This window comes from Prionailurus bengalensis, chromosome E4 (assembly GCF_016509475.1).
Source record: "Prionailurus bengalensis isolate Pbe53 chromosome E4, Fcat_Pben_1.1_paternal_pri, whole genome shotgun sequence".
Taxonomy (NCBI): domain Eukaryota; kingdom Metazoa; phylum Chordata; class Mammalia; order Carnivora; family Felidae; genus Prionailurus; species Prionailurus bengalensis.
Window position 1 is genome coordinate 35,249,158 of NC_057360.1, and position 8,009 is coordinate 35,257,166.

Genomic DNA, 8,009 nt, shown 5'->3' on the forward strand with positions numbered 1-8,009 from the left:
AGAGAGAGAATCCCAAGCAGGCTCAGTGCTGTCAGCACAGATCCCAAGGTGGAGATCGAACCCACAAACCATGAGATCATGACCTGAGCAGAAATCAAGACTTAGACACTGAACCGACTGAGCCACCGAGGTGCCCCCAAGTTATATATTTTAATAAAAGCAAATAAGGTCCTTTTTCAGAACTGCGTTTCTTTTCTCAACCAATAGCAAATATATAATCATCGTATTTTCCTTGTTTTCCTTGCCTGAAAATAAACTCAAACAAAATGACTTTCCTAATCTAAATTGTAATACATCTGTTGCTACTCTTCTGGCTCTTCCTCTCCCACGGTCTACCTCTGAGCAATCCTTGCGTGGTTTTGACTTTGCATGTTTACTTTAGCAACTTCCAGCTGTCGTGCTGTGCCAGTTAGCGCTATGTTGCCTTTCGGCTCTACAGTCACTGTTTATCGCAGCTCGGAGGTATGGAATCAGAACCGCTTGGAGTTTCTCAAGGTGATCGTGACGTTGAACTTTCTCAACAGAGGGTGCTAGGGGGACACTGAAGGAAGAAAGGGCTCTCCCCTGTTCCCTGCTGCTTCCAGGTAGGTTAGCCCAGTGACAAGGAGGTTCTGTAGCGGCACTCTGCCCCAGGCTTGTGCCCATCACACAGAGTCCGTCCCATGTCAACCTTGCAGCCCTTAAGTGGCCCGGCCATCACCTTCCTGTGGTTCTCCCGACAGGGGTGCTATCTCAAGCCTCTTACCATGCCAGCTTCCATCTGCAAGTCCATACACCTGACCCACTTCCCAGCTCCGCCCTGCAGGATTGCCGTGGGGCTGGGCTCCTGCTCGCCGAGCACACCCTTGTGCCTGGCCACCACGCGCCGTTCACGTCACAGTCACCCAATGCTCTGGTGCCCCTTCAGCATCCCAGGTCCACGTTGCAGCCATCACCTGCAGGTCACTTATGCGCTGCCTGAATTCTGGAGGGTCGGTTTCTGCAGATCAGTTCTGGTGCATGCCATGCCACCCGTGAACTTCCCTGGCATCTAGTAGGTTCCAGCTACAGCCTTGGGAGGGACCCTGTTTGAAGTGTATTCTTCTCTCGCTACCCTCTCCCAGCCCTGGGATTACCATGTAGAGTTTCTTTTATATCCTATAGTTAATCTTTTATCGAAGTCTAATAATGCTTCATTAAAAAAAATATGACGTGATGTCTGCCTCGCGATTGGCCCCATTGATGCTTGCACATTTTGGCCTACAATAAAGGTAAATATAACTTAAAACTTGTAATATTCGATGGGGCGCCTGGGTGGCACAGTCGGTTAAGCGTCCGACTTCAGCCAGGTCACGATCTCGTGGTCCGGCAGTTCGAGCCCCGCGTCAGGCTCTGGGCTGATGGCTCGGAGCCTGGAGCCTGTTTCCGATTCTGTGTCTCCCTCTCTCTCTGCCCCTCCCCCATTCATGCTCTGTCTCTCTCTGTCCCAAAAATAAATAAACGTTGAAAAAATAAAAAATAAAAAAAACTTGTAATATTCGAGCTTCCACTGGTATTGAGCCAGATACCATCTAAAGTTTCAAATAAAAAAATGACATTTTAGAAATAAAACTTTCAAAACTGCACAAATCCATATTTAAATTTCTTAAATATTTTGAATAACAAGAATTCATACCTTTAAGTCTGCAAATGGGTTCACTATCAGGATCAGAATGTTGAGTGTTTGCCTAAAGTTGACAAAAACGCAGAACTGGGGACAGTCACTCCTGGACTCACAGGAATTTTAGAAAGTAACATACCCCCCACCCCGTATAGCTCCCATCAATGCAAAACGGCTAAACTCTTACTTGAGTTAAGATCTTTTGTAGCCGAGCCTCTAGCTTACCAGTGTCTTTCTCCCTGTGGTTATTAAACCTAGAACAGAAAAAAAAGTATCACTTGATTTTAATTTATATTCTTCTAGTCAGAGAATAGGTGTTAGCAGGGGGTTCCTGGTTGTTTTTCTGAGGCTAAATTAAACTGTAGCACCAAATGAACGTTTCATGTAACTTGCTACAGTGTTTCCTCATGGTGTAATTGCTCAGCACCACCGTGGACAAACCTCTGCAAGAAAGGTGAGGACAAATGAGTCGTAATGGAGGGTAAACACTTCACCTAAAACAAGGAAACACGGGCAAATGTCCTACCTTCTAGGGTTGGGAACAATCAGTTCAGGAAAGAATCAAAGTCTCTCATTGTTAATGGGGCACAAGTAATGTGGTCGTGGAAATGGGCGCGGGAACGGAGGGAGGAATCGGAATTCAGGAAGAGTATAGAGGCGACAATCTCCTCACCTGGCATGGTAGAAAGTCAAGTTGTAAAGAAGCAGGCAGAAGACCAGAGCATCTTTCTCTAGAGAAACCAGACGGTGAGGGAGAAGGCACTAATATTCACTAGGATCTGGAGACTCCCACCCCATACTTGTCAGCAGACAGGACACCCCAAAACTTAGTGGTTCAAATCATGTAGAACTTGGTTTTTCTTTCATGGAAACAAGAGGCATAAGAGCATGTAGGATGGTCAGCAGCCCTGCCCAGTATGGTCAACCAGGGACCACTGTCCCTTTCTGCTTGTTGTCTCCACATGCCTTGGGGTGCTGTCCTCCTCAGCAAGGCGGAAGTTGGCTCCAAGCACCCTGTCAGCCCTTTGCATGAGGAAAGAGGAAGCAGAGAACAAGCAGGGGAGTGACTGGGAAGTTGCAGCCGTGGGGAGGCTCTTGCTGAGGGGTCACGTGTCCTGCTGATATTTAAAATGGTGGAAGTGATTCTGTTCCTTAAAATAAAAGCGGGAGGGGTTAATTTAGGAAACCAAGGAGCAGTTTCTGCCACAACTGCAATTTAAATGCCTCACTGTACCATCAACCCTGCAAGTAGGCCTAATGCCGACAAAAGTTGTTCATGTCCAGAGAACTTTAAATTAGGTGATTTGGGCTTTGCTCTTATAAAAAGAAAAACTGACCAATGATCATTCGCACACTGTAAAGAGAATGCCTCTTTACTTTAAATAGCTCCATGGAGACAAGAACGAATCTAGGTAGAAAGAACAAGATGCAATTTTTTGGAACAAAGAATAAAAATCTTTTGGAAGCTATAATGAAATGGTCTTAAAAGAAATTGAAATATTCAACAAAGGGCCTGGAACCTAAAGCCAAAGAAATTTCTCGAAAAATATGTGGAGCGTTGAGGGTAGGAATGAAGACAAAATGCGTAACAAAGGTACCTAATGAACAAAGGGAAACAATATTGGGTTAATTTTATGTCCGTGAAGAGAAAACAATGAAGAAACGTTATTAAAGGAGTTATATAAGAAAATTTCTCAGAACAGAAGAACATGAGTTTATAGATTGAAAGGGCTCATCAAGAACTGCATATAATACATGAAAAAATGAAATTTAGCAAAGTTCTTGGCATGATATTTTAGAACATCGTGGGTAATGAGTGTATCCTAGAAGTTTCCAGGGTAGGGGGAAACATCAGGTCAGAAGGTAAGATACACTCTGACTTCTCAGTAGCTGTACTGGAGTCAACAGGACAATGAGGAAATTCTTTTTCCTTTTTGACAACGGAGAAATTCTTTCAAAATGAGAGGGAGAATTATTTTAACCTAGCTTTCTATACCCAGCTGAATTCTCAATCAAGCGTCAACCTAAAGACGGTTTCAAATATGTTAGGACGCCTATTTTTACTTCCTATGCATCATTTCCCAGGTAGTTCCGAAAGGATAGGCTCCAGGAAAATAAAAAAGCAACAGAGAAGAAAGCACGGATCCAAGACCCAGAGCAAGTAACAAAACCGAATCTGCAGACGTGAAAGCAGTCGCTGCACAATGCAGTATACGGATGTCCCGTCTATATCACTAGGACGCTGCACTTCAGCACAGTCTGGACAAATTCCAAAGGTCACTTCTGCCTCCTTTTGCTCAGATTTCTTCCAGAATCATTTAAAGGTACTCTGCCTTTTTACCTATAAAGACAAAAGGGAGGTAATCAATCAACACCTTCCAGAAGCAGATCTCACTTAACAACTGATGGCAATTATCAGATCGATACCCCAGCTCCCTCACCTGAGAGCGGTTACCTGCTTTGAGGTGTGAATTCATCATCTTTACCGGTTTCCCTGGGATTAGGCACTGCTCATCCTAATAGACCTTGGGAGAACAATCCATGGAGACTAAACAGGGAGTTGATAAGCATGTGTTGTCTCCAAACATTGGGACAATTTCGAGGGACTGAAAAATCTCTTGGAGCACTTAGGAGGACTTGGAAATAGAAAGAGGGATAACAAAGCAGGCAAACAACATCACTAAAAAGAACACTATCGACCAGCGTAAAATAAAAGACCGTTGTAAAGAAAAGAAACATGCCCACAGAACACTACTTGCTCAGTGCAGTGATAATAAGTAAATGTTATACTACTGATTTAACTAAAATTGGGCAATAGCCACATTGGAAGAAAGAGCGAGAAAAAGCAGATGGTTTGATCTTTGGTTGTGAACGATAGAAAAATGGATAATTCATTTAAAAAGAAAAAATATATACTCTCTAAAAAATATGGTGATAAATACCAGGAAAAAAAATGCCCCAAGAGGTGACAGTGGATCTCTGGGACAAGGGAAAAGGAATTGTGCGGGTCTGATTGGTTCACTACTTTGCTAAATGTGCACATACTTTAAATTATTTTCAAAGATAAGTAGAGTTGCTAGGTCAAGAAACAGTTGCACTGGTAAGGTGGTTTGTAATTTATACAATTATGTACAAAAACTGAAATGTTCAACATGAAATTTCAATTAAAAATGGAAAGAGAGAAAGGAAAAAAAATGAAATGGAGTCAGTTATACCCAACTTTATTATTTCAGTATTTGTTTGCATATACATGCATTCAATTTAGACAATTTTGAGATGCATATATACTATTCATCTAGGACCTGAGACATTTATCCACCGAAGAACATACTGTTAAAGAATGAAGGACGAATTCATATCAGTGTGAAAATAAGACTCTGCACTGCTCACATACTCATAGAAAATGTTAAGGAAGGAAGCAAGAAGGATTGGCATTTCAAGCCTCAACTACGTCTTCTGGACAGATAATGAATGAAGCTCGAGGTAGATAATTCTTTGTATGAGAATACTCGAATAATAGGAAAATATAATAGGAAATAATAGGAAAATATAAGCATATTTTGTTATTCCATTATAATCCACCATAAAAATGGTGTGGAAGGTGACTTTTCAGATAGCAGGAACATTAGTTTTCCTTATGAAATTGGGAGAAAGTATTCATTCCGAACCCATGCCAGTGTTCAAACCAATTCATTCGTATCAGCACAACATTCTTAAACACAGCTGCCAAAATACACCAAGGATTTTTACGTAGATAATACATTTAAAACATCATCTAGTTCTCTCATATTCAGCAGTGATAATATACAGTATCAGTCACAAATGAGGTTTTCTTGTATGCCAGAGAAAACCTGTCTTACGGAAAAAAATAAAGCCAAATAATGTGATATGAATCACAGTGAAATAGAAAACTAATTCAAATACCTTATAACAAAACAAAATAAGCAAACTACTGTTTTTTTAAATTATTACTTAATTAGTGAAAACTCTTCTGAGTCGAAGTTTGGTGGCAAGGAAGAAGGATGGAGGGCATATAGTCACCCTCTCTGGTGGCGAATCAGTGAGAGGCAGTGGGTAAACCAGCAGTCGTCTGATATTCAGCCACATTTCACCCCAGAAAACTGGTCAACACCCTCTCCCCCAGTCCCTGCTGATGTTGCAAGCTGATAAACAGAAACACACCAGAAAGACACAGACATGAGCTACACGGTGATATGTTTGAGTTTTCTCTGCTTGCAATGGCATAGCTCCTGCTAAGGTGAGATGATGCGGGCAATTCAGTTGCTTTGAAATGATACATCTGCCCCGTTCTCATAAGATGATGCCATTGTTTTTCTGAGTGTTCTCAATTTCATCTTAGATATTTGGTACCAAGTGCCCAGGCTCCTTTCCTTTCTCTCACTGAAACCCTTGATGAGCAACAGACTGAACAAGTTCCTCTGCTACAAAATCTTCTGAAAAGGTCTTTTTTAAGCCTGCTCAGCTCATGCATATGACTAGCAATATTTTCCACAATCTTAGATCATATTTGAGAAGAAAAATTTGGCCATGGGGGAGGGGAAGGAAAAAAAAAAGAAAAAAAAGGTTAGAGAGGGAGGGAGGCAAAACATAAGAGACTCTTAAAAACTGAGGACAATCTGAGGGTTGATGGGGGGGTGGGAGGGAGGCGAAGGTGGGTGATGGGCATTGAGGAGGACACCTGTTGGGATGAGTGCTAGGTGTTGTATGGAAACCAATCTGACAATAAATTTCATATTTAAAAAAAAAGAGAAGAAAAATTTGGAAAAAATAGTTACGATGCACAGCTAATTAAACAATAGCAGCAGACAATGTTGCAATTCCATTCCCAGAATGTCTGCGGGACGCCTGAGGCTCCTTCCGCATCCTCACTCCCCTGAGGCTCCTTCCGCATCCTCACTCCCCAAAACCAAAAGCGAGGATGGATGTTTGTTACAGCAGATTGTTGACTTGTTGGTGAATTTTAGTTGTTTTGTGCTTAGTGTAGACGATTATTCGATTTATGAGAATTCAGATAACAAGAGAAACCTCAATGCGAGATAAGAACTCAATAGCTCACTCAAAAAAATAAAAAAAGGCAGTCAGGGAGGACAAAAGCAATGTCACAGGGGACTTGATAAAGAGAAATGAGAGTTTAGAGTGGTGAGAGAGAGGTAGACCAGAATAGATGTCAGAAGAGAGCCATAGAGAAAAGGAAACTGGAAGAGGCCATATGTGCCCTGCGCACGTCCCGACCTTGGAGGCTACTGCAGGCAGAGCCAAAGAGCCATCGGCCATCAGGGTCTCTGTGCCTGATGGTGCTCCCTGGCCACAGGAGACTGCTCAGGGGGCCCACAGGGTTGGCTGTCGAAGATGTTGGAACAAGTCTCCACCAACGGGAGAGGGGAATTGGTGGACAAACGTTCCGGGTCCTCATCCCTGGAAGGACTCTGCAGAATTGTGATCCACAGGCTCTCAGAGAACAGTCTCAGATCTGCACACCTGTCTGCAGCCTCAGTCGACACCCTGAGAAAGCTCCCTTCTTCGCTGTGTTCCCTTTCTCATCTTCTCATCCCGCTACCCACTCGCTCACCGTGCTTTCTGGGACCACCTTCCAAGGAAATTAGTCACCCACAAACCTCTGTCTAAGATGAAATCCAGAATAAACATCTCCTGGGTTCCCCGAGGCTGGGGCAGACGAATGGCTTCCAGGACCCTCAGTGGAACCTTCCATGCCAAGTGGGTTTCTCTCGCAGTTCCAGCCCATCTGGGACATGTAAAGTTCAGTGAAAGCCTGTGGGACACCAGTGCCTCTGCAGAGTACATTTGGGGAAATTGAAGCAAAGAGGCCAACGTTCCCCTAGAGAAGAGACTCGCTGAAGGAGAGATTTCAGAGGATGCAGGCGTCGGAGGAGGTGGTGAGAGAAGGAACAACAGCCTCCAGGATGCCCCAAGATATACAGGTGATTGATGGGGTTTCTCCTCACGTATGGGATAGTCGCTCAGGCCGCGTTACATTTCCATCAAGGACAACGGGGCCAAATCAGATGGTGGACTTGGGAACACACAGGTGGCCATCATGTGGGCCTCACATTTGGCAGCCTTTCAGCGTTTCTTCCCTAAAAATGGAATAAAGAGGTTCGGACACAAACACAAATCCCATTCGTGTCAGGTAGAAGTTGAGGGGCAGCATTAGAGAGGCAGAGGCCAGGTTCATGGGGTTTGGTAAAGGACGTGACTCCTTTCAAAGGGGGGAGAATGGACCAGGACTTCGGGGTGTGTCTACATTTACTCTACTGAAAAGAGAGGGAAGCAAGCCACAAGAGAGTCTTAACGATACAGAAGTAACATAGAGTTTGTGGAAGGAAGTGGG